Genomic DNA, 27,991 nt, shown 5'->3' on the forward strand with positions numbered 1-27,991 from the left:
TTCTATGACAGAAAACACAGCGTGGTTCTCTGAAAATCCCATTCTATAGTCCACTGAAAATATGTCCCTCCATTGTAGCAGCAGCAGCAACAAATAAAATAAAACACATATTCACCAGTGGTGTAAGGTGCTGGAAAGATGCATTGGTCCTGGGGCTCTGAGCAGGGAGAAGGTCTCACAAACTCTTCCAACAAATGCCACTCCTGCAACGACAAACATACAAGACATCTGAATCAGGCAACCTGTGGCCTCTCTCCAAGGAGGCCTTCCAAATGCCAATGGCTAGGCACCCTGCTTAGACTCAAAGTTTCCTTCCTCATCTTCCAGCCCCACTTCCTTCTCACCCTGACCTCCCCTAGTAGAAGCCAAATCTTTAGTTCACTGGCTGAAAAGGTCCCATGAGAATCGATGGATCTCAGGCAGAAAGAAGCTCCTGAGACCATCTAGGACAGATGCCAAGTGGGTCACCTCTAGCCTGTAGAGGTATTATAGTAATCTGCAGGATATGTTTAGAAAATTTGAGCCAAAAACTTAAATATCAAGAACTGTCACATAAAATCCCAGATTTCTCACTTCTCTTTTCAAGAAAGAGAGGGTCTGTCAACATGGCCCTGTTCATGTCTTAAAATAATCAGCTAGTGCTAAGAAACAGCTGCCCCCTTCATAGGCAGGCTTGGCTATTCCAATATGCCACAGTCCCTATCGCTCGCTATCGTCTCAACACAAACAAAAGCTGGGGTGATCACTGTCCTTGTGTTATTTTGTTCAAGATACAGAAATATTTCCCTCTCCCTATGATTCTAACAAAAGTGGAAAATTTTGTTCTAAGGGGTTGAGCTCTAAGGGGGGGAAAAAGGTATAATGCAACTTAAGTTATATGACCTCATTTCTGTAGACGTTGCAACCCCTGAACAAGAATACCACTCCCATTTTACATAAGTGAAAGCAAGAAATTGACTTACCTACTCCCACAGTTAAAACTTGCTCTGTCTTTAGAACTGAGGTTCAACCCAGGACTTTCACTATGCCCCCCTGCACAGCAGTCTTCTATTACAAAGCAAAAAGTCAATTTTTTAAAAATTATATATATATACACACACATACACACAGGGTTATGTATGTGTTTCTCTCAAAGCTAAATACTCAATTTAAGGAAACAGTTGAAGTAGCCAACCTACTCTGTACTAAAATGCTTGCCATACCTTCCTTTGCCAAAGAATATAAGAGTAAGTTATATCAGGTTCCCTACGGGCCTGTTTCCTAATGTGACATTTTCAATAAAATTGTGCGGCTTTAAGTACAGAAGTAGTTCTCACAAATACCATGAATTGGCTACTTCAAAAGTGCTCGGGTAACGTTCCAAACTGTCTGAAACACTCTTTATGCTAGAAAAATGTCCCTGAATATGCATCTAGAATACAAGGCTATCCATAAGCTTACATACAGGTACAGGCACTGTAATAAATGAACAATGTTCAACTATAAGGTCACAAAGGGAGTTATTTATATCATCCCCTCAAAGAATGTATTGATTCTCTCACTCAGCAGGTATTTACTGAGTCCTATTACACGCCAGGCAGCAGGCGAGGTGATGGATACATGAAGAGGCTCTGTCTAGGCAAGAGATTCAGGCACTCAAAGACTTCTAAAACAACAGGTGAGTGTAAAGATCTGGGGAGGCGCAGGTGGATGGGAGCCCTGAATAGGAGCTCCTAGTGCAACTGAGGGGAAGAGATGCATCCTAACATAGCCGGGGGTCAGCGGAAAGCCTGAAGCAGGAATCGGAGTGTGGCAGGCAGGGGGCGAACCAAGGGGAGGTGGGACTGACAGGGACAGTGTGGGCTGGAGCAAAAATTATGAACAGCCCCTTCGATTTATACTGTCCAGACCTTATCTTACAGGTCTCAAAAAACTCCACCGTATGCCACCTGACAGAGCATCTATCAAGACTTGATGCACAGCCCACAGCTACACTCTTGAAAGTTGACCTTGCCAAGTGGCCAGATCAAAAATGCCACTAGTTTCAGCCCCGCTACCAGGCAATGCCCATCTGTCGCTCCCTGAGGGCAATCAATGCTGTCCCAGAGTCTGCAAGACCCTAGAAACAAAGGGGTAGAAACACTCAACCTTCCTGTATTTCCAGAGCTTCCATGATGTCTGAGAAGACAGTAAACAGATTTTTCCCTGTGCCATCACAGGATGGTCCTGTCTCTACCTCGAGACCTGGATTTCTACAGCCAGAATCTACTATGCAGTCGAGACTCAGGCAGCAAGTTTTGTGAGAAAGCGTTCCAAAATATCTGCCCATCAAAATGCCCAAGTATTTTCAGGGCAGCAGTGGAGACACAGACATAGAGAACAGACTTGTGAACACAGTGCAGGAAGGAGAGGGTGGGATGATTGGAGAGAAGAGCACGGAGACACATACCTCACCATATGTAAATATGTAAATACACCCTATGTAAACAGCCAGTGGGAATTTGCTGTGGACACAGGGAGCTCAATCCAGTGCCCTGTCAATCCAGAGGGGAGGGGTGGGGAGGGACATGGGAGGGGAGTTCAGGAGGGAAGGAACACAGGTATGCCTATGGCCAAGTCATGCTGATGTGTGGCAGAGGCCAATACAATATTGCAAGGCAATTATCCTCCAATGAAAAAGAAGAAAAAAAAATGCCGAAGTGGAGGTCCCCCTTTCTTCACGGATAAGAAAGAGAGGAGCCTCCAGCCCTGATCCAGGTGTGGCAAAGCCAGGGCAGCATCCCCGAAAGACAAGCTTTTTGAAAGGGACAAAAAGAGGAATGAAGACCAGATACACGGCCATGGTTAGGGTTCAGGGTCAAGGTCTGTACGAGTTAACAAGGACGCATCTCTGGATCTGTCCCTGCTGGGCCGGTTCCCAAATCTGGCTGAAAATTAGAATCACTTAGAAAATGAAAACAGCTTCTTGGGCCTCAGACCTATCAAATCAGAATCTCTGGTTTGGAGGTCTAGGAATTATATAGGTGATTCTGATGCCCAGACTCTGATACTCATTTAGAAAAGGGTTACCTTTCACCTTTTTCCAGAACAACCTTTCACCCTTCAGAACAATGCCAAGGGCATTAGTTGAGCAACTTTCTGGCAGGATTCAAGAATGCAGGCTTTGGGGGAGTTGCACATCCTTAGTCTGTTTACTTACTACCCCTACCTCATACTGTCACCACGATCACTTAACTCCTTTTTACTTTAAATAAAAATAAAATGGCAGCAGCCAGGATGGCAACTGGGTAAATGAAGCCAGCCTCCCTCTCTGCCCTAATCCCTGTATACCATGACCCAATGCCAGGGCACCCAGACTATTGGAGCTGTCCAGTCTCAGCAGATCTGAGCCCTTTTATACTTGTGTCGGCTCACCCTGACAGAGCAAAGGGTCTGGGAGCATCTGGTCACCAACATGGCCTTTGAGGAACAGCTCCAAGGCACATAGTACTCTGATCAGGTCCCTACTGCCCACCAAAGAGCAGGAAACCAGATCGATGCACCACCTGGAAACCTGCCAAGCTGGCCTAGCACTTCTCTTCCCAGATTCCCACTTGTGGTCAAGAAATGGCCTGAACAATCTCAAGCCAAGAATGGCAAAGTAAATGCTATGTACCACAAGGATGACAGATCGGAGTAAACCTGTTTCCTGAATGGACCAGCCTAGACAGATCTCTTCCCTGACATCAACAGATGCTACCAGGTGACCTTCAGACAGCCCAGCACCGGAGAAAACCACAGCTGACCAAGGTCAGTCTCCCTGGCTGCAAGACCCAGCAGCAATCCATCGTATCCTTTACCAGAACAAGGAGACAAGCAGCCCCTTCAGTCTAAGGGCTCTCTTCTCTGGCCATAAGGCAAATCTGGAAGGGCCTAGTGGGGCAGGAAGTCTAGCAAAAGCACAAGATGCTTCTGGGGATAAGCAATCCAAAATTTCTTGCAGTACCTTATATCCTTGCATAAAACAAGAGCCTTCTCTGACCTAACCCTCAAAAAGACATCACAAGAGTTGCTCAAAGCCCTGCCAAATACCCTGAACCATCAGCTCCCTCATCTATATACTCATCTCTAGCCCAACCCAAGAACATGGAACAATCCTGGATGTTGGGACAGTCACCCTGCCCACCTTCATTCCTACTCAACATGAATCCAGACCACTCAACCAACTCTGGACCAACAAAAGCCTCTCTGGATACATGCTCTCATAACTACCACATATATCTCCTTCAGAGCACAAATCACTTATTTTTATAATCACTTATTTTTAAATCACTTATTGTTTATATTGTTTCCCACATATGGATAAGGATTCATGCTGATGTCTGTTTTGTCTTTGTGTTGTTGTTTAAGCTCTTTTGTTTGCTTGACTGGTGATCACTGTATCCCAGTAGTGACTTCAAACCCTCTAGGTTCCTTCAATGTATACCACAAATTTCATACCTTCCAACTGAAGGATGGTCAATCCATTCCCTAACCGCTCAGTCTTGCCACTGGCCTCTGGAATCTAATTAGTCACATCTATCAGTTAGTCCACTAATTCAGTAGACTAGGAAGGACCTTGCTCAGGTCAGTGTAGGATTGGTAAAGCACTAATCCAGTTGTATTCCCAAGGTCAAGTTCAACTGCAAAGGCTGAAGTCAGCAAGGAAAGTTTTACCAGGTGATGAGGAGAGAAGAGTCAAGACATGCAATCTGAGGTTCCTAATGGACCCTAACCCTCAACCTGATGTTCAAAGCACCTGTCCTCTGCCTTAGAGGGATGGTGGGACCTGGCTCCTATCTCCCACCAGGAATCTGATCATAATTCTGGCTATGAGGCATGATGTGACACAGCTTCAAATTTCTGGGACTGCTTGATTGCCAGAGCTGTTTCCTATTACTCTTCGGCTCCTATAAACTTCTGGGTCCCTAACTATTGCCTGGAATTCTGGTTTCACGCCCTCCCCAATCCCTGCTACTTCATTCGTGTGAGTCCTAACTCCACCTGACCTTGAGGCATCCTGCCCATGACATTCACCCAGATCCTGGCTCTGCCCGCTCTGCACACACCCCTCCAGAGCCTGGCACACAGGAGTGTCCACTGAAGGTAACTCGAACTCCAAGGCCCAACTTTCTTCCCAAACTCTTGGGAAACTCTCCACCCTCACAAACTCCAGCTCCTCCATCAATAAACCCAGATGGTCCAGCGGAGAAAAATCAATCCCCAGCTGGCCTTGAGGCTGACCAGTTCAGGAAAGAAACAAACCACAATGATTATCTTTCCTTTTTTGTGCAGATTTTTAAAATCATATTGCATTTATTACTTTAAGATGTCTTTAACATATATAAAACGAACTGTTTTTACCTATGAAAGCACTTCCCTACTTCTCAGAGCAAATCCCACTACTGGGTCCAGTGCCACACCCTCAGGACCTGAATGACACTGAAGCTTCCAAGGTGCTCAATACTCAGGGTGCTCCTATGTCCCAAACACTGCTCACCTCTGGTCTTATTGCCCCACTGTCCCCCTTCCACACCCAGTGGCAGAAGAAAGAAATCTTTGGGAGCTTTTTATAGCTCTCCCACCTACTCCACAGATTCAGTAGGAAGGAGAACGAAGTTTCCAAGTTCTCTGAATGACACAAAGCTCTTAAAGTAGAATAAAATTAGTCAAAAAATAGCAAAATGATTTTTAGCTCCCTTAAAAAAAAAAAAAAAAAGCACACCTACTTTATTTAAATGACTCACAGTGACTTCATAATTTCTTCCACTGGGATATGCTCTCCTTCCTCCCAAAGGTGGTGGGACCCTCCTTTCTTCCCATCTACTCCTAAGACAAGATACCTCCACAAGATACTTGTTTGGATTTGGGGGCCCCCAGGGAAAATCTTGACAATGAACAAGCCAGGCAATATTCCTGCTCCCAGGATGGGATAAATAAGACAATTATCGATTGAAAGTAGTTTTTGCTGGTGGGATTGAAGTTAGGTAGTCAGGGCTAGGCTTAGTTAAGAAATGATATTTGACCTGAGCTCTCCCTGGTGAGAAAAATCCTAGCCACAAGGAGAGACAGGGAAAGAGCTTTGCAGACAGAAGGAGGAGCAAATGCAGAGACTCACAGGGAACGAGCCTTGGGCCACCTACAAGGAGACTCTTCCAGTTCATCTCTCCAATACCCAGCTTTCCATGCACCTCCACACCACCACTCAGCTCACAGCTCAGCTGTGTGGCTCCACCAGGCCTAAAGTCTAATAAACCTTTGCTCAAGGGCTTCCCTGGTGGTCCAGAAGTTACAAATCCACCTTGAAAAGCAGGGAATGTAGGTTCGATACCTGGTCTGGGAACTAAAATCCCACATGATGCAGAGCAACTAAGTCCATGTACTGCAATTATTGAGCCCAGGCTCTAGAGCCCACATGCCGTAACAACTGAAGCCCACGGGTCCCAGAGCCCATGCTCCGCAACAAGAGAAGCCAGTGCAATGAGAAGCCTGTGCACCGCAACTAGAAAAAGCCAGCATGCACCAACAAAGACCCAGCACAGCCAAAAATAGCTAAACAAAAATTTAAAAATATAAACAAACCTTTGTTCAGGCAGCTCCCTCTGCGGCCTTGGTAGCTGTTAGCTCCCTCTTGTCCCTCAAGGTCCCTTTGGTTGTACCCAGGGCCCTTCCCCTCTATCCCAGGGTGATATATCCTGAAATCCTTTAGTCCATTTCCCCCGACCGACTGTCCCTTGATCACTGGGGTCCAATCTAACTCATCCCTGTTGGCCTAAAACCTGGCACATGGGTGGTACTTAGTCAAGGTGCACTAAATTAAACCACCTCGCACACACATACAGAAATGAGTGCATCTATAAACTGGTGAGATCTGAATAAGGACAGCAGGCTGCGGCAGTGCCTACTTCCTGGTTGGATGCTGTGCTAGTTATGTAAGATGTTAACCACTGGGCGAAAGGGCACACAAGACCCCTGAATCTTTTGCGGTGGGGAGGAGGGGTAACTTCCTATGAGTCTGTATTTCTAAGTTTTAAAATTCTTTTAAAAACCTCAAAAATTTTTACCTTTGACATACTCTAGCTTTGTGGTTTCTCCTTAAAAATGGCACAATCTGGTGATACTAGGTTCCAAGACAACAGCAGAGGGGGCTGCGCAGTGACTGTTCTCCCTCAGATGGGCACAGCTCTCAGACTCATCTCCCTAAACACCAAAGCCAAGTGTCAGTTGCTATTCCTCGGGGTGCCTGCACTGCATTTTCTCCTAGAAATATTTCTCTATCAAAAGTAGGGAAATGAAAGGCCAAGAGGGTCTTCTCTAATTCCAGAAAAAAGGGAGACTGCCGCATTTTAGTGAAAAACATTCCCGTAAGTTTGGACTTGAAACCCCTCCACCCTTCGTGGCATGTTACCTGCCCAGCCTGAGGCACTTGAGGTTTGGACCCTGGATTGTAACTTTCGAGGATCAAAGTTTTTACTCTAAGTCAGCAAATAAATTTAAAAACCAAACCACTGGAAAAGAATGCAGTTTAAATACACAGTATCCCCTTCTGCCCTAAATATCAATATTTTGGTTCTCTCATCTCACCTTTCCTGAGAACACAGGATGCTGCCCTCAGCCACCAAAAGAGAAGGTTCTACCTCGTATGCATGATCACACCCCGATATATAAGCAGGATTTTGTTTTTCCACTGAAATGGCAGTTCTGTTCAGCAGGGGAGGGAAAAGGCCCTTGGGGCATGCCTTCCCCCACCTTTCCCATCACACCTCCACCACCACCTCCCAAAAGGAACGTGCTTGGAATGCAAGTGTCTGAAAGGGGGTGAGGCCAAGGCACAGAGCCCCGGTGAACTGCCCAGTGAATGTTTTTAGAGCAGTAGTTTCCAATCAGGCTACAGAGTCAGCTGGGGCTCTAGATGATGCTCCTAAGATGACACTCTTACCAACAGGCACAGCACTGAAACTATTTAGAAAAACCCTCACTAACCTGGGCACCCAGGCAGAACACACCTCTCCAGCCAGGAGATGCCAGAGCTGTGTGGTCCTGTAAGGCAGTCACTAGCCACACATGGCCATTGAGCCCTTGAAATATGCCTGGTGTGAACTGAGATGTAAAGGGAACATACACACTGGATTTTGAAGACTTGGTATGGAAAAAGAACATAAAATAGCTCAGTGATTTTTAAGAGTACTGATTATATATTGAAATAATGTTTAAATACACTGGGTTAAAACAAGCATGCGTGCTAAGCACTTCAGTCGTGTCTGATTCTGTGCGACCTCATGAAATGCAGCCCACCAGACTCCTCTGACCATGGGATTCTCCAGGCAAGAAAACTGGAGTGGGTTGCCATGCCCTTCTCCAGGGGATCTTCCCAACCAAGGGATGGAACCTGTGTCTCTTATGTCTCCTGCACTGGCAGGCAGGTTCTTTACCACTAGCACCATCCGGGAAGCCCAGATTTACAAGTATACAGTTAAAATTAATTTCATTTCTTTTTACCATTTTAGTGTGGCTACTAGAACATTTTTTATTTTTAATTGGAGGATTAGAAAATCTTAAATGGCACATATGGTTCACATCTATTACACATCCACACTCGAGGAGACACTCAACGTTCTAGGGTGGGGATTAGAATCCTAATGGAAAAAATGAGGGCTCTGGTCAGGCCTGTCAAGGCCTTCCAAGTACATGATACTCAGCAGGTTCTCGATGTCTCTGAAGCTCAGTTCCTTGCCGGATACAGGCATGAGAACACCCGGCACACTGGGCCCAGGGGAGTAAAATAAGAGTAACTGGAAGCACCAGACTGATGTCTTCCTAAAACTGGTACTCAACACTTGTGCCCGTCTTCCCTGACTTCTTTAAGTCTATAAAATTTGAACCCAGGGTCTCTGGCTGGGACTGCAGATGGCTTGGCTCTCCATCCACAGGGTACAAAGGAATCACCTGGGGAGCCCTTCCCCCACCCAGAGTTTCTGACTGTCCACTTGGTATGGGACCAGGTATGCCCATTGCTCGTAAGAACCTTGGCCTGTGAGCCCCCCTGAGAAACTGACACGGTTGAGGAACTGTGACCAGTACCGTTAGGGCTGCCTCGGGACCTCCCCAGTCCACAGTCAAAGGGCCAGCCTGAGGGCGGTGTGGCCCATGGAGAGGCCAGGAGCTGGCTAGGACCCTTCCACAGCAGAGGGCTACTTTCTTGACGTCTTGTAAAGCTCGATGGGAAATGACTATCTGCCCTGGACACTGTTTCAAACACCAGGAGGCAGCTGGAACTCCCTGCCTTTACACAAGATACCTTAAGAAGAAAATTTCAAAGACCCCAAATGCTTGGCAACTGGGCCAAAAAAATAAGGTTGCTTAGCACTTCTCCCAGCAACATACAAGAGGGACCAAGGCAGGCCTTCTTTCTGTCCTTGCCTGGTCCCCAAAACACCAATGTTTGCTAGAACCTTCTGAATGTCAGGCCAACCCTTCATGCTTTTCTGCAGAAGTGTTTCTCCCGTGTTCCTAGGAGCCCAGAAAGGGGCCAGGATGTCCATGCACAAACCGGCAAGTTCCAGCAGCCGTTTTATTCTTCTGGTACCTTCAGTCACTGGAAGAAGTCATCTTAATGAACACAAACACTAGACACCAGAGCACATGGGCCATTCCAGCCCCGGAGGGACACTGGCAGAAGACAGCACTTCATCTCAACCAAACAGTCACTGCTCCATCCCTTGGATTAAAAACCTCCTCTGTGCTAAGCCATCTCCATCTCAAACCAGTACAAAAGAGTAATTTCTTGAAGAACAAAAATTTAAATATCCTTCCCAGTGTTTCTATCAGTAAAACAGGACCATGAAACTCAACCTGTTCTTCCTTCTTAGGGCAAATCTCTCTATGGGGGAAAAAAAAATAACTACGTGAATGAATCACTACATTTTCCCCACTGAGTCTGAACTGTCTCATATTTTTTTTTTGGAAATAGGGTACAAAGTGAATAAGCACCAAATCTGAAAACTCTGATACATTTTTTTAACTTTCAATGCAAGAAAATGATCTGGGGTTTGTTCATTGTAATACAAACTACACGCTGACTCTGGCACACCAGTCCTAGGCCCCTGCACCCCAAGCATAGAGCATTTTCCTAGATCACTCCCCCAAAGTCTGCTTCTTACATTCTTCTGCCCCATAGTTGGCCTCCATCTCCCAGATAGAACATGCCAGAGTAGCATGAACATAACTGTCTCCATGTAGCCTCGTCTTCACTTGGGAGTCATAATCATAATCACATAATCACAATTACAATCCAGTCCAAACAACATTCAAAATGTTATTGATCTCTTGAATGCCAGTGGGAAGGAATGCAATTCTTAATACATTGGAAAACATCTTTAAAACCCCTCCCCCTTCTCTACCACTGAGTATCCCATACACAGCCAGTAGCCACCCTTCTATAGATTCTCCTCTTCATCTACCTCCAACCCCCAGCTCGTACACACTTTCCCTCTCCTTTTCTTTAGTCTCTGTTTCTTCTTCTCACCACGAGTATTGGGCCTTTTCAGACACAAATACAAGCCCTCCTCGCAAACATTCACACATACACACTCACACAAACTCTGACTGACCCATCTCTCAGTTCTCCAGCACAGCCTCCACTCATTTTCTCTACATGAAAAAGGCCCAGGAACTGAGCTAACCAGGAGAAAATTCTCCTTAAAAGGTAGGGTAACTGGGAAGGCTGAGTAATAGACAACAATCCTGTTTAGCAGAGAGAAGAGAAAGTCCATGAACACTCACTCACAGTGGCACACGGCCAAGGAGTGTTAAATGTTACCCCTTAAATCAGCCAGCCCAACTTCAGAAAAGATGCTCTTTATTGATGCCCAGATTATACTAATACCTCTGCTGGAGAGACAGCCCCAGCACAGCCATGAAGAAGCCAGCCCACCTTGACCTCTAAAAGTGTCCAGCACACGTTGACTGTGTATATCCATCATTTTATGAATGCGGAAAAGTACCACATAGAGACCTCGGAACTCCCCCTCTCTATCTACAGCAGAGAGTCATCCTGGTGCTTGGAGAAGTTACCATGACCTGAATGTGTGGAACAGGGGTCCAAGCACCATATAAAGGGCTTCAGAGATAGCTCTGTTTATGCAACAGCTTTGTTCCTTCATTCACCACGCACAGAGGCAGCATCAGAAGCAGTGAGGAGGAAGAGGGAGAAACTATGATGAGAATGACCCAGCCTCTGCTTTCAAGGAAACAAGCAGAGGGGATAAGAGCTGTACAAGGTCAAAACTGATGAAGAGTTATGTCTGTTCAAGAATAAGGTAAGAAGAGAGATAGGACAGCCATTGGGCAGGCACAACTGAAAGAACGCCAACCCATAGCCTGGCTCTGCCAGGGATTCGCTGTGTAGCGTTGGGCAACTTCCTATACCTCTCTTAGCCTATTTCCACGCCAGCAAAATGAGAAGACTGGCCATAGGTGATCAGTGGTCCTTTCCAGCACTGATGTTCCACAGTTCTCTGATTTTAAGGGTACCTGCCATGGGGGCCATGAACAGATAGAGAACAGAACGGAAAAGCAGGCAGGACGAGGAGTACAAACAATTCCAAAAATCTTAATTACTATGATCACTGTCGCTCTGTGAAAATACTCACTGTACCTTCTAGAACTACAAGCGTGGTCAGAGTTACAGGTCCGTTTCTAGCCCTATAACACCAGAACAACATGCACACTGTACCTTGAGTAGGCTGCTTGCTAATGGGCCACACTGAAGACACATTAAGAGCATTGCCTTTCTCCCACAGTGGTGAGACCCTTCCTTGTTCTAATGAAAGTCAGAGTTCTTCAAGCTCCCTCGTTGGCAAATGAGCAGTATGACTCCTCAAGTCACTGAGCTCGGAGAGGCAGAACCAGGAGAGAAGCCCAGATGTCTGACTCCACACCGACTGTTAAATGCCAGTAAAAAAAAAAAAAATGTGTGGGAGCCCTGCAAATCTTGGACACTTAGAAACTCCACGCAGATGTACCTAAGTGGTCTAAGAGGATGGGGGAGGATTCTGTAAAGGGGGAGCCAGGAGCCACCTCTCCTTCCTCCACCTCCTTGACAAGCAGGGTCACCACCAGCTGCAGGGGCTGGTATCCATCTAATACCCCGTTACATGTGTACACATATCCCATCTTTCAGCAATGCAGATGGTGACTTGTACTCTAGGACTGAGGTACCCCAGATCCTGGGGTCCCACTGAAATCCTATGCAAATCTTACCACTTTCTTAAATGCACACCCACGGGCAAGTCATTAGGCATCTCAGGGCCTCAGTCTCCTCATGTGTAGAACAGGGATAATAGAACTCAACACCTCACAGGGTTATGAGAAGGATTCAAGAAGGCGATACACCTAAGTACTTAGTACAATGCCTATAACTACATAAATGTTATAGTTATTATCACTGTACTTTTTCTGGGGAAGAGTCCACAAAGTTTTCATCAGCTTCTCAGACCCAATAAAAATTGACGTCAACCCTCTTCCACGTGCTATCCTTGGAATGGAACCGAGGTCATCCTGTGGGAAGTTTCTCCCCTAGCTTCCTAAGGCTTCCTCACTGTTCCAGAAGGAAAGGATGTGAGGCTTTCTATGCTTCCTACCTGTGGATAGCAGGAAAAAAAGAACTCTGGTGAATTGAATAAGCATTTCTGTGGCTGGGAAATGCTTCCTCAGACCCTTAAGGCCCCATCCTAACAGTGGGAAATTAAAAAGGACAAAACCAGATCCCAACTCCAATTTCTACATAGCTGGGAATAAGCCCACTCTGTCCTGACCCACTGGGGTGCAGGAGGAGGGCTACAGGTGCTGTGGCCCTGGCCCTCCTCCATCCCAGGTCTGACCATCTTTCCTATACCTCCTGCGAGGGAACTGTGAAGAGAGAAACAACTAATTCCAGGTACACAACAAGGCGATACACTTCACCCGAGGTGATAGGACGTCAAGAAGTTCCGAAGCTGAGGTCCTGGCCCAGAAAGAAAAGTTGGAGGAGGAAAGAGATGAAAGGAAAGCGTGAGAGATGGGAAGCTACTCAGGTCCTGGCTTTACAGCTCTCTGGCCTCACGACCTTGGACAAGTTACTCAACCTCTGAGTCTCAGCTTCCCCGTCAATAAAATGGGGGGCTGAGGGGCTAATTAACAATCCTTGCTTCAGAGGAGTTATGAGGGTCAAATGAGGTCATCAGTGCAGACATTTAACACATATCCAGCACACTGTAAGTGCTCACTCAGCTTTATGACCATGAGGAGGATGAGGATGATGAAGGAGGAGGCAGACAAAGGTTGGCACAGCCACAAACCCTTACTGCCCTACTGTTGTTCACGTGTTGTATTAAAAACAAAGTCAAGGCAGGCTTGTGGGGGAGAACTACCAGTACCAGAGGGACACACAGGGTCCTGAACCCAAAATACAGAAGAGCTCTAACTGCAGAACCCCAGCCCACCTTAGGCACCAATGAAGGTGGAGAACACAGCGCCTAATGAAGGGCCTCAAACATCACAGCTTTACCCTCAGTTGGAATAGCACCACTTCACAAAATAACCCAGTAACTCGCTAATAGGCATTCAGTCTTTGATCAACAATGAGGGAATTACTATTTAACAAGCATGATGTTGGCTCAGATGAAATCTTTTAAAGCAAGGGACATTTCAAAGAAAAATAAATACATGTAAAAACAAAAGAGGCACTTTTTTTTGACAGTAAGAGAGACTGGGGAATACCAGTTCCCAGGGCAGACCCGGCTCCCACCATCTCCACGTTCCAATCTGTTATCCTTCTTGCGTCCTCCACCTGTTACCTCGCTGGCAGATGAGGAGTAAGTTTGGAAGCAACCAGGCCTTCCCAAATAATTTCCTTCAATATAAAAGTAATACATGTTCATCCTATAAAGCCGGGAAAACAAAGGAAATCTAAAAGGAAATGATAATCCACCCCCCTAGAATTACCATGTTGATCTATTGCTGCCTGTTTCTCAAAGTCAAATCATTTTTAAAGAATGATATTATATGGCTTTCCTAAGATAGCCAGCACGTCTGAAGATCAGTAAAAGCTGTAAGAATCAAGAAAAGTTTAGAACTGGTTGACAAAAGGGAGACAAGGCACGTGCACACATGCACACACACATGTGTGAGACCTGCCTCTCAGAGATCTCGTGAGCTCACACACAGGATGGTCACTGTGGCCACCCCTGAGCTAAGAAGTTTAAACTCAGAGGATCAAACAGAACTCCACCCACTAAAACAATGCTCTTTAAGTATCAAAAAGTCTAGCATTTCAAACAAGTGTTTTTTAAACACACATTGGGAAAAAAAAAAAAACAAACCCAAAACCTAGGATGTGTTCCTTGGCACAAATCTGGGTCAGTTCCTGGTGGGGTTCCAGGCTAGAATTTCAAAAGATATGTAATTATTCCTCATGTCACTGATACCATTCTATCAGACGCAAATAAATCAAAATCATAACAATAAAGAAAAACAAAAACTGAACCTCTCTGGCAAACACACTCGGTGCTTAGAAAACATGTTTTTTGCCAGCATCTTTCATGGCTGCCTCTTAAAACCACTTTCAATATCACTTATGCCAGAAAAATAGGAAGAATAATTTGTTGACAAGTTTCAAGGTTGCCCTCATCCGTTTACTGGAGGGGCATCTCAGACATGGTTGTTAGTTCAGCAGGAAAGACCTTTGCAATAGATGAGCACCCAGCAGTGGAACAGGGCAGCTCCTTGAGTGAGCAAGCTTCCCACTGCTGGAGGCATGGATGCAGAGTTGTACAAACCATGTGGCTTCCAAGGTCCCTCACAACTTTAAGATTCAGTCTTCGTTTCAGAGGGCACTGCCCTGTTGCCTTCCCTCTTTCCCCATTAAGGAGAAAGATGGCAAGATCACTAGCATGGATTCCAGTAAAGTCTTTTCCAGAACTCAGAAGGGCCACAGAGACAGGCAAGGGCAAGAGGTGGGGGTCACTTCCCAGCCTGGAGGAGACAGGCTGGCCCAGAAGAATGGTCTCTAAGACTGAACAAAGAATTCAGAGGTGTCTGTGGGTGGCTCTGGAAACAGAGTGGAATGCCAAGACTTGGGAGTCCACAAGCCGTATGCAACAGCTTTTCCGGAAAAGGCAGCACTTTTAGCACTTAATACAGATCCCTCTGGGTCCCCAGGACACAGGCAGCTCTGCTCTTGCCCCACAAACCCCGGACATCACCAAATGTAGGAAGAAGTCACTTCCTTGAGAATGTCCTGAAGCTCAGGGCTCAAGAAAGTTGCCTAAGACCCCCAAAATAACCAAATCCAGCAAACAATGACCTGCAATTAACTAGGATGGTGTGTTTTCTCTATACTCTACAGTAAAAACAGAGTAACAAAATAGTTATTGGTCAAAACAAACCACATCCAGAAGATGGCCTAATTCAACCCAGCTTCTTGGCCCTTGGTTACAGTTGGTCCACAGAGCTAGTAACAACACATGGCCCAATTCAAACCTAAAACTTAGAATTTTGAACAAACTTTAAAGTTTCATTGGCAAAATCACAAAAGGCCAAAAGGTTTGCATGTTATTCCACCTAGGGACCCTCCATGTCCCTTAGGATAAGGCATGACACTTGTGACTTTTGGAGAAGACAGGATTTTTTCCTCCAAAAATAAAGTGTGGGGCACAGCACACAGGGTGGAGAAGACGAGCAAAATCCTCAGGAGGAGTCAACAGATAATACCTCGAAGGAGCAAAATACGCAAGCTATTAAAAAAATGTGGAATACCAAAAGACGATGGCTACGATTTTTAAGTGACTGCCATTGGACCGTGGCAGTTGAACGCAAGGCAGTAAACAGTTCTTGTAAGACCTATCTGGTTCTTGAAACCATGCATGCGTGCATGTGTGTTTAGTCGCTCCAGTCATGTCCAACTCTTTGCGACCCCCTGGACTGTAGCCCACCTGGTTCCTGTGTCGATGGGATTCGCCAGGCAAGAATACTGGAGTGGGTTGCCATGCCCTTCTCCAGGGGATCTTCTAGACCCAGGGATCAAACCCAGGTCTCTTACATCTCCTGCATTGGCAGGTGGGTTGTTCACCACTGCGCCACCTGGGAAGCACATATGAAACCATATGCATGTGTAAATTTGACAAAACTACAAGTTATAAAAAGAAGAAGAGGGGGGTGGGACTAGGGTACTTTGGAGGTATGTATTTCCCAACTTAAATAATTTAGTGAAATGATAACATTTAACTGCTGTTTCTCCATATTTACTAAGAGTATTATATTTTAATAACTTTTTCTTGATTAAAGAAATATTGCTCATTTTAAGAAAAAACTGGAAAGTAACACCCCCTCCCAAAAGTGTGGAAAGAGGAAAAATAATTATACAATCACTATCCAGAGAATCACTGGATGATTTGGAGGTAGTTTCTTTTTATACATGTGTATAGGTACATATAGCAATAAAAAGAGAATTTTCTTTAACTCTTTGGAGTTACCCAATGACCATAAGGTTTCTGTTTTATTTTGGAGAAAGAACATTTTATTTTTTAAAGCATTAAGTAACTTAGGCCTTTGCCTCTTTTATTAGTCAATATTAAGATTTTAAGGACAGGCATGCCAGGTTGTCATATTTTGACTACAGGGTGCATTTACAAAGGAAAAAGAAAGTACTTTCTGGATAGTGGTGTGGCAATTTTCAGAATCCTTAGACATCAAATTGCAGCAGTGGGGTGAAAGCCTTACTGAAAATTGGTTTCACCTCAGAGGGTTTTCCAGCTCTGCCCATGTGCCTTGCTTCTTCCCGTGCGTGTCTTTGCTTCTCTCTCACTGCCCACTGTCACTAGCGCTCCTCCCCACCCCACCCCACTTTCCTATTTCATTTGTCTCACACCTATACCATTCTCCCTGACACCCTAAACCTGATGGAATATGGAACTGAAGTCATATTCTTATTACTTTTTGCATTTGCAGAATTGTCTTTAAAACAGGAACATAAAACATTCCATTCATCCATTTTCTAAGGTCCCTGCTTTTTTTTCTTTTTTTGAACAAAGGCAGCTGTAAGTCTGACTAGAAAACCCTCAGAAATAAGAGCTTTGACCCCTGTCTGGAAAAGCCAGTGCAGGCACAGAAGAGGCCTCGTGTGGGCAACGGATGGTTCCCCAGAAAAGCCAGGGAGGCGGACTGAAGTCAAAGTCAACTCACACTTCCCCTGGGGACCTGCAGGAGGAAGGGCCAGGCGCCCACCCAGCACCACCCGCTGTGAGGACATCAATAGATTCAGAAGGCAAACCTGGGCTTCCCTGGCGGCTCAGTAGTAAAGAATCCATCTGCAATGCAGGAGACTTGGGTTTGATCCCTGGGTGGGGAAGATCCCCTGGAGAAGGGAATAGCAACCCATTCCAGTGTTCTTGCCTGGAGAAACCCACAGACAGAGGAGCCCGGCAGGCTATGGCCCATAGGGTCGCCAGAGTCATACATGACTTAGCAACTAAACTACCACCAAAAGGCAAACCTAAAACCATCAGGGTATCCAGCTAAAGAACCACCTACTCCTCCATCCCTCTGAGAAGGACCTGCATGTTTCTCTGATCATTCAAAATGTCTTGAGTCTTTTCTCCCCTACAAAAGCTTCTAACTCAGATGTTGGATACATCTTAAAAGAACTTTCTAGTTCAGATTAATCTGGAAAACTGTAAGTTCTCTCTTCCAGCCCTAAGAGAACTGCATACTTCACACAGCTGACTTCAACAGCTGCAAGGGTCTGGTGAAAAAAAATATTGACCAGGCACAATCCTAGGACTGCCTCCCACAGAAAATACAAATCTGATCTGATAACCCTGCCAGGAGTGAATTCACCTGCAGCTTTATCATCCAGCCCTCACTTTCCATTTTAGCTTTAGGCTCCTAATGGGATCCTTCCCCTTAGATGCTTCACTGACCTCAGGCATGGGTCACATATACAGTAGTTACAGCATCTACTGCAGGTCCCTGAGTTCACGTCAAGAAAGGAATAGATTCCATTTGACAGGCTTGCACTCTAGTAACTCAGAAGGGTTCTTAGTCACTGCTGCATTCTTCTTGGTAACAGTTCCGAGCATTTCCTTGTGAAGATATATGAAAATATTTTAAAGAAAGAATGGGGCATAAATGAGGCAGTTCTGCTTTCCCCCAAGTATTTCCTGAAAAAAGGCCATTGCTCCTGTTCTGAGAGATATACCAGTAATTCCCATATTGTGAGTTTTTTGGCAAATGAAGCAGGAAACTGGGGGAGGGGTGTGGAGAGGCGATTAGACATGAGGTGGTTCAGTTCTCAAAGAGCAGCAAGACGATACAAATTTTTATACGGTGGCAAATGTTCCTTTTGGACTTGCTTCAAACCTGTGTGTGGGCCGATTCTCTGAAATAAACAAAATCCTCTTGTATAACAGAGGTTATGGGGTGACTAAAAGGGTGAAGATCCTGATGGAAAAGAAGTCACCCACGAATCACCTTTGACTTTAAATAAGATCACCTTATGCCTGCACTGGGTCTCAACTCAAAAACCTGATGAGCAATGTGGAGGGATATCAAAGGGTCTATGTAGCCCTGGATGGATGGATGGATGGATGGGTGGGTATTGTCCCCCGCCCCCCTAGCCCCACCTTAAGTCCAGTGACAACCTGAGCTTGTCTAGCTTTTGAGAGCATCGAAACACCCTGATCCATGCAGCAAAGAGCTGGGATGCCAACCCTGGCTCCAATCAGCCCCATATGCCGCCAAGGGAGGCACAATGTCCCGAACAGCAGTTGGCCAAACACGTGAGAGGGAGGTGCAGCTGCCGAGCTTTCATGTTTATCAGGAAGAAAGAATGTTGATTTTGCAGATTTTTGATAATGCTTTCCCAGCCAGTGTTATTCCCAACCCACTTACAAATGCAATCCGAACACCACTCCTTTCCTCATCAGTCTCCTTGAACTTAAATGGTTCCATCCCCCTCGGCCCTGGAAACCCTTCTCTCTGTACTGGCCACACCCCAGTCTGGCCATGTGGAGAAGCGGAGGAAAACCAAGAGCTCTGCAATGGCAGGGGGAAGAATATTCAATTCAGACTCGGCTTAAGACCCTGGCAGCACGTGGTTGCAAGCTCTCCGTGGGCTAGCCAGGTTCATCCACAAGGGACTCTAGCAGCTCTGTCGTTGGGTCTGTGGTTGTACTGAATCGCTGCCATGGTCTCATTGTAAATTTAGTAACCCAGATGCAATAAGCTGCAAATTAAAAAGGACTACAGTGAACCAAAAAGTTACTTTAGACTGAGAGCAAATCATGGGCCAAGCACCCGGCCATCTTGCCGGAGGGAGCTGGCATGCCACCGCAGAAGGGATCCAGAGGAGAAAGAGCCCTTTAGAAAATGCTGAGACTTTGCCCAGGCCCTTTTGAAAACTGGGTTCTTGGGCCGTCTCCTGAATTTCCTCTCCACAATCTTGAACACTGACTATTATGTGGAAAAAAGAAACAAACAGTTAAAAGGACAAAAATATATCCTTGGGAGACACAAGAAGAATGCTGTTTGAAGTAAGGACTTTTTCTCTTTCTCCTTCATACACAAAAACTCATACTCAACCAGCCTTATGAGTAATCCACTGCCATAGTGGATGCCCGGCTAGCTCTGTCATAGCCAGCAGCCTCTGCCAACAAGTGATGCAGTGAAGAGTTGTCTGTCCAGCTCCCTTCCTAATGCTGGTCTATTTTTGGTTAAAACCTTGGTCTTCGGTTAGGGACCAGACTTGCCCGGGGCTCCCTCCTTGGAAATACTATTTGATGACAGCAATCCTCAAGAGCCTGTCCTAAAAATGACTTTCCAGCTAAGAGGCACTGTGAAAATCAAGCCAATTCGAGACCCTTATTGCCATGGTTCTGAGCTGAATGTAAGGATCAAGGGGTGACCCACAGCCCAGAAACATCATGGAAAACCTACCTACCCCACCAATGATTAAATATCTGTATGCCCAGCACTGTGCACACATCATAGCTTCTAAGATGTTTATAGTTTGAGATAAAAATCAGTCCAGTGACAGCTCGTCAGACAGCCATACAAAGAAAATTTTAAAAACCCATTATCAGTCACAAAACGTTGTGAGAATGGCGCAAATGTGGGCTACAAAGGTCACCTAGACTTTGCACTGGGAAATACACTCCAAATAAGCCCTGAATATTCATTGGAAAGACTGATATTGAACCTGAAGCTCCAATACTTTGGCCACCTGATTCGTAGAACTGACTCATTAGAAAAGACCCTGATGCTGGGAAAGATTGAAGGTAGGAGGGAAGGGGACAACAGAGGATGAGATGGTTGGATGGCATCTCTGACTCAATGGACATGAGTTTGAGCAAGCTCTGGGAGTCAGTGATGGACAGGGAGGCCTGGCATGCTGCAGTCCATGGAGCCACAAAGAGTTGGACATGACTGAGCGACTGAACTGAACAGACCTCTCTTAGAGGACAAAACCGATGTTCTGAGGTTTTCTTCTACTCCGAACAGCCAAAACCCAGGTCATCTCTTGGTCGACCAAGAAAGCAACCATTAAGCAAACTGCCTCCCCTTCCAGCTGCAAGTGTCTCCCGGGGCTGGAACACAGATTCAAAAGGGGGAGACTTTAAGAAGGACAGATGGCCAAGCAGAGGCTCTGGGGTGATTAGAATAAAAGTGATGCCCATCACACGTTAGCAGACTAAAAAGCAGGTTAAAATCTCTTTAGTTATTTCCTTAAGTATCATTTTTTTTTTTTTAAGTATCATTCTTTGATGCAAGCATCAGAATCCCCGGAATCTCTCTAGACCTGAGAAATCAAAGTCTTTGAGGGCGTGGCCAGGGAATCGTTTTTATAACTAGACACTCAACATGGCCCCCAAGGTGTGAGAATTGCTGCTAGCCTGTTCCTGCCTGTCCTCTTCTGACATGGGGGTAATTTAGGAAAAGGCTGGGTGCTTCAGTTAGGAAAGAGGTTTAAACAGAAACCATACATGTGAAGAGAGGGAAGAGGCTGGAACAATCAGAATCTCTTAGAGGGACAGAGAGAGAATGTGCTGATGAGCCATAAAGCCCAGCAGGGAGACTCTCCCTCCCCTGCAACCTTGGAAGATCATAAGAAAGAAGGTGATTTCTTTGCAGGCACCAAAAAGGGCTGGAGTGTGAGTGGGCCTGGGCCAGCCTCAAGAATGGAGGAGCTCACCAATGTGGATGGGACTGTCCAAGTTAGGCCCAAAGCATCCTGCAATAAGTACCTTTTGCTCCATACACAGCAGTCCTGAGAAGAATAACTACCAAATCCAAAGGGATCCAAGGGAACAATGAAGTTGCTTCCACCCAACTCCACACATCACAGCTACCCGGCCAATGCCCACTTAGCTCTGGCTACCACATGGCCTGGAACTGACAACTACACTCACTATTTCCCATGTCTCTGTTCAGTTCAGTTGCTCAGTCGTGTCCGACTCTTTGTAACCCCATGGACTGCAGCACACCAGGCCTCCCTGTCCATCACCAACTCCCAGAGTTTACCCAAACTCATGTCCATTGAGTCGGTGATGCCATCCAACCATCTCATCCTCTGTTGTCCCCTTCCCTCCTACCTTCAATCTTTCCCAGCATCAGGGTCTTTTCAAATGAGTCAGCTCTTCTCATCAGGTGGCCAAAGGGAGTTTCAGCTTCAATATCAGTCCTTCCAATGAACACTCAGGACTGACCTCCTTTAGGATGGACTGGTTGGATCTCCTTGCAGTCCAAGGGACTCTCAAGAGTCTTCTCCAACACCACAGTTCAAAAGCATCAATTCTTCAGCGCTCAGCTTTCTTTATACTCCAACTCTCACATCCATACATAACTACTGGAAAAACCATAGCCTTGACTAGAGGGACCTTTTCTGGCAAAGTAATGTCTCTGCTTTTTAATATGCTGTCTAGGTTGGTCATAACTTTCCTTCCAAGGAGTAAGCGTCTTTTAATTTCATGGCTGCAGTCACCACCTGCAGTGATTTTGGTGCCCAAAAAAATAAAATCTGCCACTGTTTCCACTGTTTCCCCATCTATTTGCCATGAGGTGATAGGCCTGAGGCAGTGGCAAAGCCAAGCAGCTCCGGATCTGGGCAGTATGTGCCAGTGGATCTCAAAGTGTGGTCACCAGTATGGCAACATCAGCATCATGTGGGGACATATTAGATATACATACAAATCCTCTAGCCCCACCGGAGAGAGAGCTAGTGAATCAGAAATTCTGGAGAAGGAGCCTAGCAATCTGTAGCTTAATGAGCCCTGAAGGTGATTCTAATACAGCTAAAGTTTGAGAACCAGTATGGTATGCTATTAACATGAAGCATAATGGTGAGTCAACAAAAGTGACATTCATTTACCTAAGCCTACAGAACACTTTCAAATATAGTATCTTAGGGATGCTCTCCTCTAATCCTAAGATCCTATAATTCATTTGAATCTCATAGCAATGCTGAGGTAGGTAAAACAGAATTAGTATCTCATTTTACAGGCAAAAGGACTGAGGTTCAGAGAGATGGGGTGACTGACAGAGATTACCTTACCCAGAGCCCTCGCTGACGTCACCAAGATTCACCTCTAAGTAATTAAGAGTTACCAGCCCATACCAATTTTTCTTCCCATGGCCCACAGGGACACTGCTGGCAGCAGGACTGATAGTGACATTACATTTTATCTAGCCCACTGTTACTTACCTCAAGTGACTATTTCTATGACCTCCCTCCATTAACTCTGGATTTGAACTGAAAAAGCAATTTTAAAAACACCGCAAGCCAAATTCACTTAGTCTCAATGCTGACCTGACACAGACAACAATCCTCAGCTGATAAGTGGACCATGCACCAAAAGTTCCTATACAGACTGGAAGGCTGGAATCCAGATTGCATTTTCCCATGGACACAACAGAGATGGAGTTGGATCCTCATGATGGTATCACAAATGCCCATCCACAGAGGGAGAGGCAGAAGGGCACATAAGCAGATCTGGCAGTAGGCCAGAAGGTTTAAATCCCAGTTTTCCCATCACTGACCAAAAGGAGACAAACCCCAAGTCACTGAGCCTTTTTGGGCCTCAATTTCTTCACCCATAAGTCATAAGACTCGCCAAAAGGAGACAAACCCCAAGTCACTGAGCCTTTTTGGGCCTCCATTTCTTCACCCATAAGTCATAAGACTCGCCTGGCAGTGTTGGTCAGAGGGTTAGAGGACAATGTATGTAAACCACACAGTAGACGATATGTATGCCACATAGTAGACAGGCAACAAATGCTTGAAGATTATATTAACTCCTAAAATAGTAGCCATACTGTATCACTATCCTGAAAGCTATGCAATTCAAAAAAATATGCATATATTTGGGACTTCCCTGGCAATACAGTGGTTAAGACTTCATGCTTTCATTGCCAGGGCCCTGGGTTCAATCCCTGGTCACAGAACTAAGATCCTGCAAGCTAAGAGATGTGGCCAAAAATATAAATATATATAGCATACATTTGAAATTACAGTAGGACTGACTGCAGGAGGATTAACTGCCTCCTGAAAGACCAAAGGAAAAAGGGAGGGTGACAGGCTCAGAGGGTATCACAGAAGGTCAGATCACCCGTCCCATCCACTCCCCTAGTCTTTTTTCAACTCAGTTCAATTGTCACTTCTTCATGAACCTTTACTGGCCTCCCAGCCTGGGTTAACTCTCTCGAGTGTTTGCTCCCATGGCCCCAAGTACCTCTTCACTGCCTTACAATGATTAGAACTTTACCCTTACAGTCTGTCTTCCCCATAAGTACATAAAGCCCATGGAGTTAAGACCCAGGTCTGTTTCTGCTCCCCTGTGTCTTTCCCTGGTACTCTGCCCTGTGTCTGGAACACATTGGGCACTCAAATATTTGAGAAATGAATCCTACAAGGCCATGTTCAGCTGGCTGTGCATATGAACAGATAAGTCACAAGGTCTTGACTCATGGTTACCTGGAAAAGCATACAACTCTTTCGGCCCCAGTTAAAAGAAAAAAAAAAAAAAAATCAATCTGCCTCTGCCAAATCACTTGGCTAATAAAGGCTCATTATAAAACCTACAAGGTATTAAACCCACAGGCATCCTCTTCCAATGGGCACACATCCCTCAGGGCCTTGGTTTGTTCACAGGGCAAGTGCTAAATGAAGTCAAGATCCAGGCAGATTTGGAATTTGTTGGGGCTCTTCCTACCTCAGTATCAGTTAAAGAGGGACAGATGACTCAAACCTCATCCTGGTTTGAATTCTGAAGACATGGAAAATGCTGCTGTGTGTATTCAGTGGCTACATCCGGGAACAGTCCAGGGTGACCCTCAAAACCCTAATGAGGCAGGTATGGGTCCCACTCTACAGGTGAGGAAAGAGACCCTCGTCGGTCAGGCACACACCATGGTCACATAGTTAATAAGTAGCAGAGCTAGTATCAGAACCCAAATTAGATTGCAAAGGGTCTGCTATTAGCCATATTCAGGTTCCTCTCCCCACACTGAGTGTAGGTTTCTCCAGACTGAAGGGTATACCGGCTTCGGTGAGTCAGTGCAACATCGTTAAAATACACTTGCAGAAAGACAACTTCCCTGGGCCCCAGGGAAGCTGTTTCCCCAGTAACATTAAGAGTGGGCTGGATGGTCATTACAAGAGGAGACCCGCTGAGCACACAACCATGCCTACCAGTCAAAACCTATCACAAAATCACATCTGCCTGGCCCCTGCCACGACCCCACCATGCTGTGGCTCAGCCCTCCCTCACCCAAAGTGAAGGTTAACTAGAGACTCTGAGGTTTCAGGTGGGGATGGAAGGAATGACAGGCCACAGACTTTCCTACTAGGTCCCCTGAAACGGACTTGGAATAAACCAAGAATAAGCAACAAGCTGGGACTCTGGGGCTTCCCTGGTAGCTCAGATAGTAAAGAATTTGCCTGTAATGCAGGAAAGGCAGGTTCAATCCCTGGGTCAGGAAGATCCCCTAGAGAAGGGAATGGCTACTCACTCCAGTATTCTTGCCAGAGAATTCCATGGACAGAGGAGCCTGGCAGGTACAGTCCATGGGGTAGCAGAATCAGACAGAAACTGGAGCCACAAACACTTTCTTTTCACTTTCAAGCAACAAGCTAAAGGAGACTGTTTACCATACAGTTAACTAAGCCAGAAACACTGGAACCAGCAGGAAATTGGAAAAAAAAAAAAAAAAAAACCCATATGCTGTGAAAGAAGCAGGTATCTATCCCCAAGCTTCCCTTGGCCTCAAGCCCACCAGTTTTCCATGCAGCATCAGCTCCCTCTGAGATATGTTCAACATACACTCAAGACCTACTGCAGAACAGCCTTCAGAGACCAAGGCCATCCACCCAAGCCACAGTCTCTCCCTAGCATCGGCCCTGGCAGTAGAGAGTGATCTGGAATTTACAGTCTCTTCTACAGAGCCTTACAAGGTCAAAAATGTTCAAGCTGTATAATTCCAATGATGAAAAGGCTAGGGAACAGCACAGAATAAATGGCCAGTATGAACGACACTCCAGAAGCCAAAATACAAGAGCTGAAGGTGGAGTCAGCAGTGGGCACAGTGGGAGCCAAGAAGCCCAGTTGGCCAGGCTTCAGCGGCACTTGAGCCTGTGCTGCTGCCGGCCCTGGTCAAAGTCACCACCCCCAGCCGGTCCCCACCACGGGTGAGCACAGTCACGTCCCAGCACCAAAATAGGAGTCACAAACAGCTGACATCCGTCCTGGGGAAGGCTGCTGACCCCCGAGCCATCACCCTCTTTGCAAAACCCATACTGACTTCTACATGTATGGCAAGACATGGGGAAATGGCCAAGGATATTATCTAAAATGTTCATCAAAATAAAGTCTGAATTATGAGGAGGAGCAGAAGGGGGAGTGAAAGAAGGCACAGCCCCCTTCTTTACCACAAGCCTAGTAGCATGAAGTCCAATAATGTATACAAAGTATTTCAGCTACTGGAAAAGTAGGAGAAACAAGGGACACACAGAAAGAACAAAAGAGAAAGGGGTATTCCCTGAAGGTCCATGGTTAGGACTCTGCTCTTTTGCTGCCAAGGGCCTGGGTTCAATCCCTGGTTGGGGAATTAAGATCCTGAAAACCATGCAACCAAAAAAAAAAAAAAAAAAAAAGACAGAGAGAGAGAGGATGAAAAATAAAGAGGAGAATGATGGTAACAGGAAGCGTAGTGTCAAGTTGCCCCCACCTGACACTGCCTCGGTAGCCTTGGTCTTGCTCCCCTAGCCCTACTTACCAAGGCTGTTCAAGAGGGCAGTATATGATTCCCCCTCAGCCTTGCTGCCAAACAGCAGACATCAAACACATAACAAACCTAATCAACCAACTCCATGACATCAGCACCCAATCTCCTGCAAAATCAGAAAAGCAAACTTGACAAATGTTGAGCAGACCCACCACCCAGGAAGATACCAGACACAGAGTTTGAAGACATTTTTAGCTTCTAAAACAAGCTTTTAAATGCCTTAATATATTTAGGCAAGGGAGTCCCTGATAGTTCAGTTGGTAAAGAATCCGCCTGCAATGCAGAGACACTGGTTCAATTACTAGATCTGTAAGATCCCCTAGAGAAGAGAAAGGCTACCCACTCCAGTATTCTGGCCTAGAGAATTCCATGGACTGAATAGTCCATGGGGTCACAAAGACTTTCAAATGGAATGATAAAATACACCTTGATTTATAAAGCAAACACTTTAAGTTATTTAAAAACAAATGAAGCATTATCTTGCACAGTGAAGAGCATGAAAAAGCGACCAGCATTTTGTAATAAATGCTGGAAGTTTTAAGAGATTGCAATAAGACTAAGGATAGATCTAATCTATGAGATCGAAAGGTAGGAGTCTACAAATTAAGAGAAAGGGTAGTAGGCAGCTAAACTGACACTAGATTTTTCATTCTTTGTAAAATGTGTTAAAATGGACATTTCTACAAAAAGATCATGGTTTGTTTATATGTGTGTGTATATATATATTTACTAACCTTAATACTCCAAATACCACCTACTCTGTTAAAAAAAGACACAAACAAAAAGGATGGTTTCAGTTCTATCCACACCCTGAATTTTATGTACTCACCACAGATGGGTCCTGCACCAGATGAGACAGAAGAATGTTTATTAAACAGCTACTGTGTGCCAGACCTCAGAGCTAAAATTCCCCCTTTTGCTTGACCCCTTGTTTTCCCAGTCTCCAAAGAGTAAGAATGGAGGGAGAGGACTGAAGGTCACACCACGCCTTCAGATAGAGCTGATATTTAACAGCAGGCAGAGGTAAAAGGCAAACAGAGAGCTCAGCGCTCCAGCGACTGAATAGGTCAGCCCTAATTTAGAGATGACTTTTTCATCTTAAGAGGCAGACAAACAGACATGAGTTAACTCTTCCATCATCCTTTCTCTGGCAGCTTCTGAGCCAATCCTCTCACTCTTCGGGTTCTCCTGATAAAGGGCACACCTTCCTTCCCTAGTTTTATCTTCTTTCTGGTCACCAGAAACACCGATTCTGGAATTCAGCAGGACCTCAGAGTGTCAGAAAAGTGAAAACTGGGGCTGATCCAGGAAAGAGTATGAAGTCATATCACTAACTTCAAGACAAGCTTCCAGTCCTCAAAGCTCAGAGCCAGGTCCCAATGTGGTGGCTGGTCAGAGAGACAGAAAGGAAGGAGGACTCTTTTCCATGTCCCAAGATCCAACCCAAAGGGGCCTCCTTTTCTCCCTTTTCTTCTTTTCTATTGCTAATTATTCTCCTTTTTGTTTTTCAAGTCAATCAACACATATTTCTTGAGGCTTTACTTAAATATGCACGTTTCCCATTTTAACACAGCTTTTATCGATGTAAACGGAGCACCTGACATTTCATGAAGTCGCCCCTTGGGGATCTTGTAGAAAATCTTTTGTTTAAAAAAATAAGGACCTCTGAAGTGAAATTATG

General features: G+C 45.5%; 1 protein-coding gene across 49 annotated transcripts in view; it reads right to left on the minus strand.

The window, feature by feature from the left end:
* The window catches only part of SORBS1 (sorbin and SH3 domain containing 1), a 229,905-nt gene that overhangs the window by 167,549 nt on the left and 34,365 nt on the right, over nt 1-27,991 (minus strand). For 48 of the 49 annotated variants that reach the window (XM_070469893.1, XM_070469890.1, XM_070469891.1 and 45 more), the window contains exon 2: nt 116-203. The exons of the other annotated variant lie outside the window; for it this stretch is intronic. The gene's annotated coding sequence lies outside the window, so the exon portion shown is untranslated. The remainder of the gene's footprint in view (nt 1-115; nt 204-27,991) is intronic. 49 annotated transcript variants of the gene reach the window in all.

Source organism: Odocoileus virginianus, chromosome 7 (genome assembly GCF_023699985.2).
Source record: "Odocoileus virginianus isolate 20LAN1187 ecotype Illinois chromosome 7, Ovbor_1.2, whole genome shotgun sequence".
NCBI classification, from domain to species: Eukaryota; Metazoa; Chordata; class Mammalia; order Artiodactyla; family Cervidae; genus Odocoileus; species Odocoileus virginianus.